This window comes from Carlito syrichta, unplaced genomic scaffold (assembly GCF_000164805.1).
Source record: "Carlito syrichta isolate Samal-C Ts95f unplaced genomic scaffold, Tarsius_syrichta-2.0.1 Scaffold113504, whole genome shotgun sequence".
Lineage (NCBI taxonomy): Eukaryota > Metazoa > Chordata > Mammalia > Primates > Tarsiidae > Carlito > Carlito syrichta.
In genome coordinates this window covers 11,744-29,601 of record NW_007057600.1, presented here as the reverse complement: position 1 = coordinate 29,601, position 17,858 = coordinate 11,744, and the positions used below count along the sequence as shown (strand labels likewise).

Sequence of the window (17,858 nt, the reverse complement as noted above, 5' to 3'; positions counted from 1 at the left end):
CAGCTCTTCCCGGTTTCCTTATTCCTCTGACTCTGTTGGCAGAATGACTCATCTCTATGGCCCTTGGTTCTATCCATGGCTCAGTCTGAGGCCTGTCTGCCTCTCACACGAAAAGATCGGCAGGGCCCAGAGGCTTCTTTCCACAGACTCCACCCTCTTGCAAGGCAGGTGTGGTTTGAAATGGCCATGTGTTTCCTCCCTACCCATCCAGGAAGTGGGCAGGGCAGAGTCCAGAGGCCATCAGCTTGTGCCCCCAGAGCAACATTACTTTTTTCCCCCCTTATTTTATTTTGGCTTCCAGGTAAGATCTCTGCTCAAAAAAGAGTTGCACATTTAAACATTTTTGAAAGCTGAGTTAAGCATGAATTCTGTGACCCATAATTTACCAGGCCAAAGAAATCACCTTAGTTTAAGTTCACAGGTAAGATGATGTTTTCTTTTGCTAAGTCTTCCACAAACATGAGCTGCTCTGGTAATAAATTCATTTAGATGGCGCCAGTGACATCTATAAAAAAAAATTTTCTGTGGCTCACAAGAGTTTAATCGGAGTGAATTTTATGCTAAAGGTAAATTTGAAAGAAATGTTCACAGTTGTTTTTATCACCTTTCCTCATTAGTTGCATCTCCTCGTTTTCCAGTTAAACACAGTAATTATAGAGAGTTCACATTCGTGCAATTATGTGAGAGAAAAATGGAGTTATGTCAGTGTCAAGATTATGGCTCATAATTACTGCTTATGTTAAAGAACATGTAAAACCTAGCAAAGAAGAGACCTGGAACCCTCATACGGTCGAACTTCCTCCTTGCTGCAGAGTTGGAAGAAAGGAGGGAGGAAAGGGATGTTCGATGTTGTATGAGCTTCCTCTTTGTACAGTCCCTTAGCATCACTTTTATCCAGCTCCCAAGCACAATTTCCTTCTGTCCAGGATTATTTCTCAGATCAGGACCATTAATCCACACTGAGGTGTAAATGACTAATAGACAATTGCCCATACCTGGCTTATTTTTTTCTTAGCTTTGAAGTGTTATTTATTTAAATTTTTTTGCATTTGAAAGCAGGCATTGTGTATTAACTCACCAGTTAACAAAAATAATCATGGCAGACACCTTAGTTCATCCTTCTTTATTATTATAATTTTTTGTCAGAGTCTTACTCTGTTGCCCAGGCTAGAGCTCAATGGCATACTCACAGCCACTGTAGCCTCCATCTGCTGGGCTCAGGTGATCCTTTGGCCTCAGCCTTCCAAGTAGCTGGAACTACAGGTGCATGCCACTATGCCCAGCTAATTTTTTTTTAAAATTTATTTATTGTAGAGATGAGGTTTCGTCAAATTGCCCAGGCTGGTCTTGAACCTGTAGGCTCAGGCAATCCTCTTACCTTAGCCTCCCAAAGGGCTGGAACTCTAGGCGTGAGCCACTGTCTGTGGTCAGTTCATCCTCCTAGTAAGCCTGTCGATCTGGCCTTCCCTGTTGTCAGCATCTCCACCGTCTACAAAATGGATGGTCTTTTTCTCCATTGCACCTGATGGAGAGGATAATTTAAAGGACTGGAGGAAGTTATTTGCTTCTTTGAAGCGTTTTCCAACAGTATAGATCTCACGAATCAGATCCTTCAGGCAGATGATGCCATATTTACCAAGAGATCGAGCAATCAAACCATTATCTGTCAAGGCAACTCGCTTCTTATTAATTTTGTGATAACCATGCTTGTAGATTAGTTCATTTACTGACTTTGGGTTTGGGTACATCCATGTAATGTATGGTCCTACAATCTTCAGCATGTTAACTGAAGCCCTGTTGAGCTTAACAAAGTTTCTGTTGAAGATCTGATGAAGGCAAAGTAGCTGCAACACCTTCTGGACCTTTGGGCTCACACCACTGATACCTCTGATCTTGATGACAAACACCAATTTGGGTTCTGCAGGTACATAGAAGTTGCCAGCTTTTCTTGCCATCCTAGCCATTCGAATCTCACTTCTGTACACCTGCCTATATTCCTCGTGATAGTATAATTAACTTTTTCATAGATAAGCTTCCTCTTTGCCTTTCGAAGCATTTTTTGGACAAACTTCTTTCACAGGTGCTTGATCTTCAGCTCTGTGAAATTCCTTTGCTTTTTTTTAAGGGTTTCTGGCACAGCAGGGACCTTCTTTTTCTTCTCTTTGACACCCTCCATGGTTCCAGCTGGAAAAGAGGAGAAGTGTTATATTTTTGAAGATGTTTGGCCACGTGCAAGACACAAGCAGCCACAAAGATAAAAGAAATATAGTGACTTCTCTCAAGGACATCATATTCTCACAGGGAACCAGAGATTTCAGTGAATATTTGCAAAATAAAATGATCGGTGCCGTAGGAAAGGAAGAAAGTAGAGAGTGGCTCGCTGTCCTTTCATTGTTGGTCTCCTTCATTCAGCTTTGAGGTTTGCGGAGACCTGGCATCTCATTGCACACACAGGGCCCTCAGTGTGTTGTTTAGTGGGCCAATGCCTTGGCAAAATGACAGCTTCTAAAGTGACTCCCAGTGATTTCCATGTCCTGTTATTCCTGCCCTGTGTAATTCCCTGTCCTGAGTGTGGACTGAACCTGGTGATTTGCTTCTAACAGAAGGATGTGACAAAGAATGATGAGATGTCACCTCTGAGATTAGGTGAGCAAAGACAGACTCTTTCTCTGGCTCTTCTTGCTTGTTTACCCGATGAAGCCAGCTGCCACGCTGTGGGCTGCCTTCTTGAGAGGTACATGAGGTAAGGAGCAGAGGGAAGCCTCTGGCCCACAACCGGCGAGGAGCTGAGGCCCTCAGTCAGCAGCCTGCTAGGAACTGGATCCTGCCAACACACACATAAGTGAGCTTGTCTGGTATTCGGCCCAAGCTAAGCTTGAGGTGACTGCCACCACAGCTGACAGTTTCATTGCAGCCTGGAAGGGACCTGCAGTCAGTTACTCAGTCTCAACCTGTGGAATAACAAACTGTGAGATGATAAATGCTGTTTTGAGCCAATAAGTTTTGGGATGACTTGTTACATAGGAATAGGTAAGCAGCACAGGTAAGACCAACATCTGTCTAGGTACTTGTTGATTGAGTTTTTTAAGTCTGAATTATTTGTGTGTGGGGAAGAATACTAGCAACCATTGATTCTTTGTTTAATGCTGAATTTATTAAGCTCATAAATCTAATACCAAAAACTAATAACCAATTTTTCTTGGGGTCTTTAAACATTGATTACAAATTTATTAAGCAAATCATTTAAAGCAATTCAAACAAACTGTGATTGTATTTTTAGAATGGCTAATCCTTTTAAACACTGTAAAATCTTAATCACAAACATATAAAAACAAAGATCACAGAATTTATTGCTATAGTTTCTCTTCAATCTACTTAAGTCATCAATATCATGGATTTGATACCTTTCTTATTTCTGTGCTTGTTTTTCTATGCTTATTTTGATATACCCTCAGGGTTTGATTTTTTTTTTAATTCTTTTCTATGACCACAAAATTCTTAGCAGGTGCAAAGAAAAGATTATTTTATCAGAACAACTTAGATTGCAGGACTTGGTTTATTGACTGATTAACTCTTGGTCAGATTTGTTTGCTTCTCCCAAGGTGATTCTAACTCGTCACCTTTTAATAATAAGCTTTTCTACAGTTCAGTGATATCTGTTATGCCAGGGAGACAATTTTAGGCCTTATCATATACCTAGGGTTTAATTTTGCAACCTAGTATCTACCCCGAAATTGTTTTTGTAATTATCACTTGGCAATTGTTATATAACTGATTATCCTGTCATAATCAAGTATTGATTTGGTCTCCTAGCATTAAAAACTGACATCTTCTTTATTAGCACTGAGATTTAATCTCCTGGGAGCTGAGGGATTGCATCTGTGTGTGTAGGTGGCAATTTTTCATAGGTCACCTGGTAATTAATTTCGCTGGCAAACACTGTAGACCCCTCTTTTTGGAGGGATACTGTTGGTACCACCAAAACTGAGTAGTCCTTCCCGGTTTAGTACCTACTTTTTCTGGGTCTTTTAACCTATAGTTTCTGGGACTTCTGACCTATGTTTGTTGTCCTTAGACACAGAGAAGCATATGACTATGTATAATAGACATACAAAAGTAGTAGAAGAAACATCACACCCTTCTAATGGTTAAATCAGTAAAAAAATGAATATGGTCTGTTGTATTCACTGTTTTCAATTACAGTGACCTTTTGAGAAGACTTCATATTAACTTTTCTATTTTGAGTCATTTTGAATTCATGGCCTATCACAAGACTCATCTTGTTTCTATAATCCATATAATCCATGATGATGGTGGTGGTGGTAAGAATGATTTTGGTACTAAAACTGTAACTTTATTTCAGAAGATGTGTGTATATATATATATATATATATATAGTGTATATATATGTATATATGTGTATATATATATATGATTTTATTTTATTTTTTTCTTCCTTTTTTTTTGAGTTAGAGTCTCTGTCAGCCAGGCTAGAGTGCAGTGGCATGCTTATGGCCACTGCAGCCTCAACTGATGAGCTTAGGTGTTCCTTTCTCTTCAGCCTTCCAAGTAGCTGGAACCTAAGGCACGCGCCACTGCACCCAGCTGACTTTTTGATTTGTTGCAGAGATGAGGTCTTACCAAGTTGCCCAGGCTGGTCTCGAACTCCAGGACTCAGGCAATCCCCTCATCTCCACTTCCCAAAGGGTAAGAATTACAGGCGTGAGCCACCATGCCCAGTGAAAAGATATGTAATATATTTTTAAAAACTGGCAAGACTATACTATAATGTTTAAAAGAGCATATATGGATGATAAAACTATAAAACACACAACAAAGTCATTGCTGCTAGAGTGAGGATATGCAGAGAGAGAAGAGGTGTGATTGGAACCAGGCTTGTGGAAGGGACTTAGGGGTTGGACAGCAAAGTTCTATTTTTTGAGCTGAGCATTCATTTGATTTGTGAATTTCCTTGCATGTGTGTTTCATTTGTATAATGAAAATTTTATTATAAAAACCGGGAGCGGCCACTACACTCCAGTCTGGGTGAAAGAGTGAGACTCTAGCTGGGCTCGGTTGTTCAGTCTGTAATCCCGCGCCTTTGGGAGGCTGAGGTGAGTGGATTGCCTGAGCCCGAGGGTTCGAGACCCGCCTGGGCAGCGAGACCTCATCTCTACAATAAATCAAAAAATCAGCCGGGCGTGGGAGCGCAGGCCTGTAATTCCGGCTACTCGGAAGGCTGAGGCGGAAGGATCGCCGGAGCCCAGCAGGTCGAGGCTGCGGTGGCCGGGAGCGGCCACTGCACTCCAGTCTGGGCACCGAGTGAGACTCCAACTCAAGAAAAAAAAAGGGGGGGGCTCCAACTCAAAAAAAAACAACAAAAAAACTTGCCACCATATAATCCCTTGTTCTTGCGTTACACACTATCCCTGATGTCCTTGAAGACATTCATGCTTTGGGGCAACAATATGTTAGAGAAATGTCCTGATTTTTTTTCCTTTGGTTTTTATTTATTTATTTGTTTATTTATTTTTTTTTTGAGTTGGAGTCTCACTCTGTCGCCCAGACTGGAGTGCAGTGGCCGCTCCCGGCCACTGCAGCCTCGACCTGCTGGGCTCCGGCAATCCTTCTGCCTCAGCCTTCCAAGTAGCCAGAATTACAGGCATGTGCTACCATGCCCGGCTGATTTTTGATTTATTGTAGAGATGAGGTCTCGCTGCCCAGGCGGGTCTCGAACCCGCGGGCTCAGGCAATCCACTCACCTCAGCCTCCCAAAGGCGCGGGATTACAGGCTGAGCCACCGAGCCCGGCTTCCCTTCTGTTTTAAATCATGGATTAGCGATTCTCCAAGGGATCTATTTCCTTTTGGTAGGAGATGATTTTGAAGTCCAGAAGCTGGGCTCTGGGTGTGCGAGTGGGAATTGTGGTGACCAGAGTGCCGCTATGTCACTGTTGGGCCACTCAGAGCTGAAAAATATGTTTTAAAGTTATTATTTCGCACTGATATTTCCAATTTAACTTACTGTGCTGCTATTTCATACTTTTTATATTATATAAGGTTTCATCAACTATGAGCCTTTCTCCTGGATTGGCAATCTTTCTGGGATGATGAATCCTGGATAGAGCCAAGACCTGCCTTCTGCCAATTCTCCTCTTTGGGGTAGTAACTCATAAGTTTCTGTCATTCACGTAATTTGTAGGGTTGTTTTTTTTGTTTTTTGTTTTTTTTTTTGCCATAATTGTAAATTCCCATTTTTATGCCACCTGTATTATTGTTTTCTTAATATTTTTACTTAATCAGCATTAAATCGAACCTTTCAAAATAATTAGCTTCTGATTAGGCAATAATATCTGTGAAACTGCAGAGATTAATGAACTGGTCTTACATTTTTCCAGTACACATGAAGATAAATACCTAAGTGCTGGGATTTGAAGGGACTCAATAAACATCACTTTCCCTCACTCAAGTTCAGCACAATCTGATGGACAAAGAATCAGGCAGGTGGAGCTCAAAATATCCATTTGATTACTAATGAAAACTGTATTAGGGGATATGGCTTAAGGGTTGGACAGCCATGAGCTCCCTGACAGTGGACTCCATGGACAGACATACCCACCTACAGGCCTTCCCTGCAGTGTGGCCTCACTGGTCTCAGCCAAAAACAGTTCAGAAGCTGTCCTTGAGGGAGACAGATTTTAAAAAGTACAAGGAAGGAAAGACTGAGCTACCATACTTGATTATATTATCAATTAATTTATTTATTTTAATGGACACAATTGTGCATATTTATGGTGTAAATATGCGTACATTTTAGAATGACTAAATCAAACTAATTAACACATGTATGACTTCACGTACTTACTATTTATTGGTGGTGAGAACATTGAAAATCTAATCTCAGCAGTTTTCAAATATACAATACATGGCTATTAACTATAGTCACCATGTTGCACAGTAGATCTTTTGAACTTGTTTCTCGTATCTAACTGAAATTTTGAATTTTGTATACTTTGACTCACATTTTCTCAATCCTCATTCTCACCTCAGGCCCTGGTAACCATCATTCTACTGTCTGCTATAAATTCAACTTTTTTAGATTCCACATATAAATGCGATCATGCAGTATTTGCCTGGCTTATTTCACTTAACATAATGTCTTCCAGGTTCTTCCATGCTGTTGAAAATGACAGGATTTCCTTCTTTTTAAAGATTGAATAGTATTCTATTATGTATGTATGCCACATTTTCTTCATCTATTCATCCACTGATGGCCATACCTAGTTTTTAATTCAAATTCACCAATTGGGCAGGAATGAGTGAGAGAGCAGAGAAGGGCCAGAGACTTTTAGCTGGTGAATATTCCTGTAATTAAAACATGAAGTCAGGGGAAGTAAGTACTAAAAACACATGTTAGTTCATGTATTGTGTAAAGGCCTCTTAAGTACACTTTTTTGGGAAATTCTGTAGTGAACAGTGTTATAATAAAGTGCCTGTGAAGTTCACCTTGTCAAATATCACTTGGGTACCTTTCCTACATCTCAGTTTATTTGTTACATTTGGAAGAACATATCTGATGAAGAAGAATGTGCCTGTATCCAAGTCAGAGTACGTCATGTTGGCAATACATCTCATATACCATCTTGGCCATTCTCCAGACACTTTTGTTTAAAGAAACTACTACTACAGAATCATGATCAAGAGAGTCTAGTCCTTCCAATGCCGCTGAATTTACTCCCTTCATTCACGATGTCTTGTGGATTATCATCCTGTATTTCCCAGCTGAGTCAGAAACACTTACCCCATCCAACAGTTCTGATGTGGGAGCTTCCTGCAATGGGCCTGCATAGAATGTCAGAGCTTAAGGGAAAAAGGAGAGACGCCCCAACACTCTCTCACGCTCATAGAAGTCAAGAAGGGAAGGTCTGAGAAGGCAGAGAACTTGTCTAAAGTCACATCCTACTTATTAGCCAGTTTAATTTATTCCCAGAATTGGGGTCTCCTTATTCACAGCTTATTCCTTTTTTATGCCTCCCTCTCAAAATGAGAAAGCAATGGGTTTGGGCAGAGAACAATGATTCCTTATCATTTTCTTTCTCTCGATAAAATTTGAATTCCTCTACTCTTCGCCATGTGCCCTAACATCACCAAATCAGTACCACCTCCCACCAGGACCACAGCAGCAGCCTCAAATAGGTCTTCCCTACTTCAACCTCCAATTCCACTGCTCCCTCCAATTCAGTTGCTCCCTTCACAGAAGTCACTCACTTTATCTTTTATTTTTCATCGCCTTCTTTATATTTGTTTTATGAGTTAGAAGTTTTTTCTGTTGCATAAGACAGAAAAAAAATTGAAACTGGTGGATATGAGTCAGGATGAACTAGGTTATACTGCAGTATAGAACAACTCCAAAATGCCTGTGCTTTCATTTCTCCATCTTGGTTGAAAGAGAACTCTGTTCCCTTTCATGCTCAGTCAAGATCTTAGGCTAACAGCGTCCCACCATTTGAATCTATTTGATTGCTGTGGCAGGCGTAGAAAACATGGTGGAGGGTGTACCAACTGCCAAAGGCTTCTGCTCTGAAGTGACACACATTACATCCTCTCACATTGCATTGGCCAAACCAAGTCTCATGCCTCACTTCAAGGAGTGAGGAAGTGCAGTCCTGACACGTGTCTAGAGGAGAAGAAATGGGGGGTGGGGGAAGGGGGAAGACTAGCACTAGCAACTACTGCATTTGCTTTCGACAAGAAGGAACATTGCTGATGTGATTGACTTAAACAATGGAATCATCTCTGTGGCCAGGGAGATAGAATACAAGGATTGGCTTGACCTAGGCCTTGGTCTCACCCTAGCAGCCGGGGGTGGAGAAATGTCTCCCAAACACCTAGGCTGAGATATGAGGAGAGTATTTTTCCCAGGAATATTTGGGCGATGGTTACAGAAGAATGTGAATAGATGCTGGGTGAGAAAAAATACAAGATATCTATGGCCCTTTTCTTATTTATTTATTTGTTTCTTTGTTTGTTTATTTATTTTGAGTTGGAGTCTCACTCTGTTGCCCAGGTTGGAGAGCAGTGCATGCTCCTCGACCACCACAGCCTCGACCTGCTGGGCTTCCATTTCAGCCTTCTAAGTAGCTGGAACTATGGGCATGCACCACCATGCCCAGCTAATTTTTTGATTCATTGTAGAGATGCGGTCTCGTCAAGTTGCCCAGGGTAGTGTCGAACTCCTGAGCTCAGGCAATCCTTTCACCTCAGTCTCCGAAAGTGCTGGGATTATAGGTGTGAGCCACCATGCCCAGCTTGGCCTCTTTTTTTCAAATCTCTGTTTAATGTCACTTCCTCAGGGATCCTCCCTGTGCACACACCTAAACTGAATTAAATACTTTTTTAATTCTCTCTCAGCAGTCCCTTTTCTTCTCTTTCAAGGTAAAATATGTAATTTGGTATTTACTTGTGTAATGATTTGTTTGGCATCTGTTTCCCTCACTAGAAGGTAAGCTTCTTGAGGGCATAGAGTTTTGTTCATTGATGTTTCGTCAGCATCTAGAAAAATGCCTACCATGTGGTAGGCTCCCCAAAAATATTTATTGAAAAAAGCAACTGCAGATGCTACCTAGTTGGATATTTACTGATTTTAATATAAAGACATGGAACATGTGAGCCTTTGTTAAACCCAAAATTCTAAATCTGAGAGACCACCAAAGAGCCAGCTCTGATGCAAACACACGAGGGTCTTTATTCAGGCTTGAGTCTGGGCTCACAAACCGAAACCGACACAATGGCTCGAGCTTGAGAGCCCCGATCCAGTATGGCAAACAGTTTTTATGCACAATTACAGAGGGAGGGGCTGGGCGTGACTGGTTTTTCCTAGGCTTGCAACATTAACCAATCAGAAGAGGTCATGACGTAGAAACTGAAGTCCATAGACCTTGCATAATTAGTTCCCAATCAGGTTCGCGGTGATGTCAAGGGACAGAGGCGCTTGAGATTGGTTGGTTCGTTTTTGGTTTGTGCGGGCTCGAGCTCAGTTGACTGTGATTGACGGGAAACGGCTAAACGGGCAGAGTGGACTGCCAGATAAGCTAGGTTTACACAGTCACTGCGCGTAAATTAACTTTGGCGTGTGAGCAGGAGGTTAGAAACAATACAGAGCCCACCAGGAGAGTGGCTGGCACCACAGAGTCTACCACAATTTAAGCAAAGGAATGTCCAGAAGGGGCTTATTGCTTAACTTTTACAGCCCATTACAGAAGCAGAAGAAGCCAGCATGGCAATTGGGACAAACAAAAGCTTAACAAAGTTCTAAGTGCAAACACTGCTTAAAACATTGTGTAACTATACAATCAGTTACTACCCGGCACCCGACATGTGCCTAGTTCTACGGGGTTTGAGGTAGGATTTAAAATACTAAGAATTTATAAAATATAGTGAACATGAGGTAGGAATATATAAAATACAATGAACGTGAGGTAGGGATATATAAAATGCAATGAACGCCTCTTTTATAGCAAGTATAGCTTTTTGAATCTCTTGGGTCTCTTAACTTTATGTGCCACCTTGCGTGGGCTAAGGGATGTAGGGGGACTAGTTATCAGACAACCGGTAAGACATTACTTCTGGGTGTGTCTGTGAGGGTGCTTCTGGAAGAGGTTAGCATTTGAATCAGTGGAAGGAGTAAAGAAGACTTTTCCTCACTGATATATCATCCAGTCCACTGAGGGCCTGGATAGAACAAAAAGGCAGAGGAAGGGTGAATTTGCTCTCTCTTCTGGATCTGTGACATTGTCTCTTGACCGAGGACATCAGAGCTCCAGGTGTTCATGCCTTCAGATTTGGACTGAGTTAGACCACCCGCTTTCCTGGTTCTCCGTGTTGCAGATAGCAGACCATGGGGCTTCTTGGCCTCGGTAACCACATGAGCCAGTTCCCACAACACATTCCCTGTTATATATCTATATATATACATCCTCTTAATTTTGTTTCTATGGAGAACTTTGATACAGATTTGAATATTGGGGGTTTTGGCTCAAAGATACATGGCTTGGTATGTCTAGCCTAACAAGCAGATACATTTTAGTAAGACAATAGATAGTCGATTGCCAGATAATAGATTGGACTAATAAAAGCATGAATTGTCAAATGTGTCTACAATAACCTTTAGACTGCAGCAAAATTAAGAAATAGGTTTCCAAGGATCTATAAATCAACATAACTTATTAAAGTGCTGTAAACAACTAAGCAAATCTATATTTTTTACCTCTTATTTTGTCTAGAAGATGAAACACAATCCTATTATGAACTGGCATAATAAGTCCTATTGGTTGATGCATGAGACCTTAAGATTTTATTTTTAGTAATCATTAGTTATTTTACCTCTGAGAACTTTTATCCTAAGCAAGCAAACTTCAGCGCACATAACATATCTGAGTAAACAGATTGTGCCTCAACTTCTTAACCTGTAAACTGTAGAAAATAACAGTACCTGGTAATTGTGGTGAGAATTGAATAAATGAATACACGTAAATTTCTCAAGGCAATTATGCAAAGAACAGTGCCTGCTACATATTAAGTGCCCAATAAATGTTAGCTACCATTATTAAGAGGTTGGATTAGTGTCTTATTTCCTTTATTATTATATTTGAATAATAGTTCATACTGTCAGAGCACTTATGTATACATTATCTTATCTGAAGTGTATGAGGGATTCAGCATTTAGTGCTTGATGAGTGCTAGATATACAAAGAAATATTAGACCCAATTCCATCTTTGAGGAATTTGCAACAGAGTATTGTATCCTATGACTTGGTTTTAGAAAATGCATCTCCAGAGATCCAAATCTAGACAGTTAGCTTTTACCACTTAGGATTCTTTAAGTAGCAAGTAACAGAATCCAACTCAAACTAGCTTCATTAACAGGGAGGATTTTTGGGTGCAGTGGCTGACCCCTATAATCCTAGCACTTTGGGGGGCAGAGGAGAAAGGATTGCCTGAGCTCAGGGGCTTGAGACCAGCCTGGACAACTTGATGAGACCTCGTCTCTACAGTAAATAAGCAAATAAATAAATAAATTTAGTCAGGTGTGGTGGTGCCTGCCTGTAGTTCCATCTACTTGGAAGACTGAGGCAGAAGGATCCTGAGTCTAGCAGGTCGCGGCTGTAGTGGCCGTGAGTGTGCTACTGCACTTCAGCCTGTGTGACAGAGTAAGACAAAACAAACAAGAAATGAGGGGGATTTGTTTGCTAGTATGTGGCAATAATACCAGTGTGGTATTCAGGGGTGGCTGGTCCAGGGGCCCCTCAATGCTCCCAGCTATTTCTCAACTCTTGGCTGCTTTTATCATGGGGTGGCATTAAACCAAGGCTGTCTATCACAGAACTAGACTCAGCTGGGGACACATCCTTGTTCATATCCAGGGCAGGGGGGCAAATTTCCAGAAGCCCCAGGTAAACCTTTCTTCAGGTCTCATTGGTCTAGACTGGGCCATATGCCTGTTCTACTATCAATCTCTGGCAGTGGAGAGCATCCCTGGACCAGTCAGACTCGTCTTTGAAGCTGGGGTGGGTCAACTTTCCTGTAGGTCCCTGAATTAGTGCTTATTAGGTGAGATGTGAAAGCCTGAGGGAAAACAGTTTTCAATTTTGAAGACAGATGGGCAGAATGAATGCTTAGTAGACAACCAATAATTCCCAGGCTGTCTTACATATTTTCTTTATGTTCTAATATGTTCTAAGCTGGGTGTACAGAAGATGCTTAGTAAGTACTAGTAGAAAGAGTGAATAGTAAATAGATCTACCAAAGAATTATCTATTTACACTACATAAGCCTCTGGGTCCTAAAAATGTGTGTCCCAGGAGCCAGCACTACCTGCTTTTTCTTGTCTAGTTGCTTTCCGTTGGGTTCCGTCTTGTCCCAGAAGTGCATGAGGTGCTGGTGTCGACACTTTCTTCTGGATCTCCCTTGCTGGCTCATAAAAAGCTGTGGTATTTGTCATCCATTCCCAGGTCATGGGGCACATTTTGGCTGCTTGGTATATGTTGTGGCAGATGAATCAATCTTTTAAGATTTGTGCCCAGAGAAATGGACATTTAAGCTTCCTTCTTCTTTATGCCAGTTCTGAAACTAGGGAAGCAGCTGTTGTTGGACTAATTAGCATCTTAGGGGGACTAAAAATGATCTTTCCATCCCTGAACAGTTGTTTAATCGGTTGTCCCAGGGAAATTCTGGGAGTATTACTGAAATGCTATTTCATGCAGAAACTGTAGGCTGGCCTGGCCTCCTGGTCACCATATGTAACTCTATGGTATTATAAACTATAGTCAAGTAAAGCAAGTCTGTCATGTGTAGTCGCGTGTAAGGATAGTGTTAGGGTGTTTGTGGCACAGGGAAATTTGTTACATTCCAAGAATTAAGCCTTTAACTTGCATGCTCAGCATTTGTTTTGTCTCACCTCTTACTAAGGGTCCATGCATTAGGGATAGACTCAGGGAAGCCCAGGACACACAATCAATGCGTATCACACACAATAGTTGTTCAGGCTACTGGGATGCTAAAGCAAAGTCAGGAACCAATTCATTTATTTATTTGCAGTGGCTCACGCCTGTAATTCCAGCACTTGGGAGGCCTAGGCGAGAGAATTGCCTGAGCTCAAGGGTTCGAGACCAGCCTGGGCAAATTGTTGAGAGCTCGACTCTATAGTAAATCAAAAATTAGCTGGACATGGCAGCGCACGCCTGTAATTCCAGCTACTTGGAAGGCTGAGATGGAAGGATGCCTGAGTCTAACTGGTAGAGGCTGTGGTGGTCTTGCCACTGCACTCAACCTGGGTGACAGAGTGAGACTGACTCAAAAAAAAAAAACAAACAAACCTGTTAAGATCAACCTGCTTGGTGACCAACGTGGAGATCAGGCAGTTACTTGAGGTTAACCTTGATGTGAGCATATTAGGAATAAAGGAATTTTTTTCCAGTGGGAAAAGAACAATTCAAAGTCCTTCTGTGAATCTTCAATTTCTAGGGGCAATTTCTCCAATATCCACATTGACCTCTTAAATGCTATTTTTCCACATTTCATAATTCACCAATGTTAAACCCAATATTTTAAATCCAAGAGACCACAAAGAGCCAGCTCTGATGCAAACACACGAGGGTCTTTATTCAGGCTCGAGTCTGGGCTCACAAACTGAAGCCAACAGTGGCTTGAGAATGAGAGCCCTGATTCAGTATAGCAAGCAGTTTTTATGCACAATTACAGAGGGAGGGGAAAGAACTTTAAACTTGTTTTTACATGATTGGGTAATTTCTCCTAATGGATACAGGGGCACTTGGGATTGGTAGGTTATTTTCTGGTCTGCGCAGGCTCTAGCTCAGCTACCTGTGATTGATGGGGAACTGCTAAACAGGCAGAGTGGAATGTCAGATAAGCACTGCGTGTAAATTAACTTGAGCAAGCAGGCAGGAGGTTTGAAACAACGCAGAGCCCAGCAGAGCCCACTGAGAGGGTGGCTAGTGCCACCAAGTCTGCTGATCTAAACAAAGGAATGTTCAGGAGGGGCTTGTTTGCTTAACATTTACATCCCGTTGCAGAAGCAGAAGTCAGCATGGCAATTGGGACGAACAGAGCTTAACAAGAGTTCTAAGTATACATACTGCTTAAAACATTGTATAACTTTGTAATCACAGTCACTACCAGGCAAAGGAATATGCCTAGTCCTACGGGGTCTGAGGTAGGATTTAAAATACTAAGAATTCATAAAATATAGCGAATGTGAGGCAGGGATATATAAAATACAGTGAACGTTTCTTTTACAGTAAGTATAGCTTTTTTGAGTCTCTTGGGTCCCTCAACCAACACCTCTTTTTATGGGCTTATCTTTTCTTGAGAAACTTCAGTGCCTTTAATCTGGACACTCTTGTGTGGTCTGGCTTCAAATCATTCCAGTTTTTATGTATTGATTTTGAACCTATTAGTTTACATTTTTACAGATAAAAATGTGGAGAAAATGAATTCTATACCCCTTTGATGTCTCAACCTCTCTGTTAGGTCAGACCGGGGGGTCTGTGATCCAGTGACGTGGGTAAGATGCAAAGAATTACACAGAAGTTTGGAAAATATAGTTTATTTAGAAAGTACATCAGAGAGAGAGAAGATTCACCTCCGCAGGTAGGGGAGGGGGCCAAAGCTTAGGGAAGCATGATCCAGCCATTGCTCAATGAATATGTGGCCCGGCCAGAGCTTAACAAAAGGTTGATTGCTTTTTAAACTTTTTCTTTGATGGGGGCAGATTGTTAAGGTGATTGGGTGGTGGTTTATTTTATGTCCTCACCAAGGGACAGGTAAGTGCAGGTCTGACTTCATGATATGGACAGCAGGTAGATGGATGGGCCAGTCACATGATTACTGACATGGTGACAGATTCTGTGTGTGTCATGAGTCACAAAGGGCTGATCACAATGGATTAGGTTAACTTGGTTTCTTATGACTGGAGGCAAATATATGGAATAGTAAAGCTAATTAGTACAAAACAAACTGGGGAGGAGGTTATAAAACAGGTATCAATACTACCTCTGGGAAACTGGTTCTGTTCTTGGCTAGTTATTGGAGGGTAAATTAAAATAAACTGCTAGGGCTTGGTGGCTCAGCCTGTAATCCCACGCCTTCGGGAGGGTGAGGTGAGTGAATTGCCTGAGCCTGCGGGTTCGAGAACCAACCGGCAACTTGGCCAGACCTTATCTCTACAATAAATCAAAATGAGCCGGGCGTGGTAGCGCACGCCTGTAGTTCTAGCTACTTGGAAGGCTGAGGCGGAAGGATCGCCGGAGCCCAGCAGGTCGAGGCTCCCGGCCACTGCACTCCAGTCTGGGTGACAGAGTGAGACCCCAACTCAAAAAATAAAAATAAAATAAAATAAACTGCTAAAAAAAATGGCAGAATTAGGCAGTGTCAAAATGACTGCACTTTAGCTAAGATTACTTCATTCCATTATTCTATTTTGGTGTGTCACCCTTTTACTTTGCATATTTCAGGTTACTTGTCTGTAAACTGGGGGTAGTAATGGTGATGTATGTGGTGATGCTCCACCTGTACCCCTTTTTCAGGGTCTGCTCTCCCCACTTGCCTCAAGGCTTGTTTCTTTCTGGGACTTGCACAGTAGCCTCCTTGCCTCAGTGGAGACTTCCCAGTTCCAGGGATTTCTATAGGATTAGTTGAGGCCTTAGTTGAAGCCAAATTTGGGGCAGATGATCTCTGCCCAACCCTGCATTCTTCACTTTCTCAGGGATATACCTCTTCAAAGCACCCCTTCCCCATATCCTTGTATATAACTCCTTGTCTCATAGTCTGTTTCCAAGGAATTCCATCTAAGACAAAAACCCTCCTTTTCGGATAGTTGCAAAGATCTATGTCTATACTGTTAGGGTACGGATAGGGTGAGAGTGGGTGCGTGGAGGGAGGTGCAGGGGTGTGGCACATCAGTAACCCAGCGATCTGAGTAATGCAAAGAATTGCAACACACATAGAGGATAAAAAAAGAAAAGTTTATTTAAAAGTAAATTAGAGAAAGAAAAGGGAGAAAGAAAATTCACCTTCCCAAGGTGGGGGAGGGGCCAAAGCCAGCAAGCCTGGCAACAGCCATAGCTCAAAGAGCACACCAGAGTCTAGCACACCAGAGTCTAGCAAGGCAATGGCCGCTGGCTGCTTGTGGTTGAGTCCTTTTAACCATTCCCCTTGATGAGAGAAGATCATTAAGGTGATTGGGTGGTGGTCTACTCCATGCCATCACAAAGGGGCAGGCAAGCACAGGTACTGATGGCAAGTGATGGACAGCAGGCAGATAGGTGGGCTAGTCACATGATTGATGTCATGGTGGGGTTTATCTGTGTTACAAAGGGCTGATTAGGTTAACTTGGGGTGTTTGGACCTGGAGGGTTTTTTCTGCAAGAGACTAGTTAGACATTTGCAACTCACAAACTCAGACATATGCAACTCACAAACTCCTTGACCAAAGGTGGTCCTGTTATCACTTTTATGACTTTGGCCAGCCAAAGGATGATCTTTGATCTTCAGCCTTGATAAGGAACCTAAAAGTTTACTAGAGATTATTATGCTAAACCATGGATCGAAAGGTTGGGCTGTCCTGGTCTTGCATCTGATGGAGATTTGCCAAGGGGGGAATGGGATAGGCTGCTGTTTGTTCTGCAGTAGAATGTCTGAATGCTTTCTAATGGCTATGCTGAGGAATAAAGACTAAACTATGAAAAAAAGTTCCTTCTAGGTTTCTATAGCTACCACCTTTCATATATAAAGACCTTTGGATAGCACCTGGACTTGGGAATACATTTATTACTTGATAGCTGTCATTATTCTTGGGTAGCACTTCATTGACTGATAACATTGCCATTTCAACCTATGACATCAATTAGAAAGCTTTTTTGAGAAAAAAAGTGGTGACTGGTCCAAGGCAAAGTTTTAAGTTTGTTATTTGTCCCACAGTTTACTCTTCCTTTGCCCCGGGGCCCTTCGTGGTGGATCTGCCCTCTCTTTTTCCTTCCCCATACCCACTCCTGCCCTCTAATACCTGACTGCTTAGATCGTCTCCTGGAAAGGTATGTGGGAAAGGAAAGGTCTTGTTCAACTTACTCACATGGAGGGTAAGTTATTCCTTTGCTTTCTAGGTTATACTTCATCTCAAATGTTCTCTGTATGCCTTTGGTTTTGTTATTAATATTATTATTATCTGTAGTACCACTACAAATGCTCATCCGTAATTTCTGGTCTTCAGTCTGAAGTGAGATCAGTCTTTTAAAAAGACAGCAAGCATCTTAAATATATGCTTTTACAATGCAAGCCATTGGTT

At 41.8% G+C, this 17,858-nt stretch overlaps 1 pseudogene; it reads right to left on the bottom strand.

Moving 5' to 3' along the window:
* Window positions 1-1,427: 1,427 nt before the first annotated feature.
* Window positions 1,428-2,176, bottom strand: LOC103274052 (annotated as a pseudogene).
* Window positions 2,177-17,858: the final 15,682 nt, after the last annotated feature.